Raw genomic sequence first — 1,918 nt, 5'->3', positions numbered from 1 at the left:
TAGCTAAAGATCGCACGGTTAACATCTTTACAGACTCTGCGTATGCGCATGGCGTATGCCACCTATTCGCGGCCATTTGGAAGGCAAGAGGCTTTAAGAAATCGGACGGCTCACCGATCCTTCACCACAAGCAGGTTGTGGCGCTTATTCAGGCTGTAAAGTTGCCCAAAAGCATTGCTATCGTAAAGTGCCAGGCACACAGAAAAGACCTGTCCTTTGTGACGACGGGAAACAACGCGGCGGACGAGGCCGCGAAGGCGGCGGCTGCGGTGCCGTCCACGGCTGTTCTGATGTTTGCGGCCGAACTGACGACTGAGGTAACTGAGGATAATTTGAGTGATCTTCAGGACTCAGCCACGCAGGCCGAGAAACAGTCGTGGACGGAGAGGGGGGCTGTAGGGGGGGCAGATGGTCTGTGGAGGAGTCATAACGGTTTGATAGTCGCCTCCATCGATCTTCTGTCCTTAGTGATACCTGAGGCTCATGGTGTTGATCACTGTGGAAGAGCAGAGACCCTGAAACGAATCACGAAAATGGGATTTTGGTCCCCAAAGCTTCAGGCACAAATTGACGTTACACTAGCCAGGTGTTTAACATGCTTACAGGGCAATGTGCGCAAAGGAGTACCGACAGTGGCGGCTTACACACCCCTCCCTGAGGGACCATTCAGACATCTGATTATGGACTATACAGACATGATAACGCCAGTGCAGGGCAAACGATACCTCCTGGTAGTAGAGGACTGCTTTAGTCGCTGGATTGAGGCCATTCTATCTAAACACAAGAACGCGGACACAGTGATCAAGTTCCTGTGTCGCGAGGTCATTCCGAGATTTGGAATTCCCACGATATTACAAAGCGATAATGGCCGTGAGTTCATCGACAAGGTGGTTAAAGGGCTGATGCAGAAATTAGGTATAAGACAGCGCCTTTCCTGTGTCTATAGTCCCGGGTCGCAGGGGAAGGTGGAAAGGGCCAATCTGGTCATTAAAAACAAACTGTTGAAAATCTGTATGCAAACTAAGCTTAACTGGATTGATGCTTTGCCACTTGCTCTGATGGCTATTAGAAGCAGCGTAAACCGCCAAACACAGCTAACACCGCATGAAATGCTTACAGGCCGCAGCATGCCAGCACCGCCATTTAGACACCTGGCTAGGGGCCCGGCATTAGATATTTTTGAGCAAGATCTGGAAAAATATCTTCAGCAAGTGACTAAAATACATGAAGCTGTGTTTCGACAGGAGCAGAGAAAGGAGAGAAAGGGGGAAAAGGAGGCGGAGAAGGAAGCCACCAAACCGAGACTGATCCCTGGGGACTTGGTCTTCGTAAAGGTCCACAAGAGAAAGTGGTCATCACCCCGGAGAGAGGGCCCGTACGAGGTGATCCGATCGACTGGAACGGCAGTCCAAGTCAAGGGATCAGCGACCTGGTTCCACTTCAATCACTGCATAAAGGCCAGCGGCGATCTCTTGGGGGATACAATCGATCGCAGTTATGCAGAACCCGACATGGAGGGTCCGAGACGGCAACTGGAAGGTGCAGTGCCTGCTGATGCTCCCGCAGATGTTGGCAGCAGTGTGCGGACGGTCGGCCGGGCACAACGACGTCATTAAGAACCGTCACGGTCGACCCGTCCTTGAGGATGACGGGTTTGAGTGGGTAGGAGTCCCACGGGGTCCCGCTCAGGCTCAAGTACCAGCAGGCTTTCATGACCAGGCTCAGAATCAGGCGCCCCCTCTTCCCTCCATCGAGGAAGGGGGGGAGAAGATAAGACTACAACCAAACGGGGTGTTTCCCGTAGGACCGCAAGGGCATGTTTTTGATTTTGACCATTCCCCCGTTACAGGCGGGGATACTTACCATTATACTAACGAGCATCGGGTTGTGGGGGTAGATAGGAGAGTTGAGCCTGTCC

Source organism: Notolepis coatsorum, assembly GCF_963971535.1.
Source record: "Notolepis coatsorum genome assembly, chromosome: 18".
Taxonomy (NCBI): Eukaryota; Metazoa; Chordata; class Actinopteri; order Aulopiformes; family Paralepididae; genus Notolepis; species Notolepis coatsorum.
The sequence above is the reverse complement of the archived record's forward strand: the minus strand, read 5'-3'. Positions refer to the sequence as shown.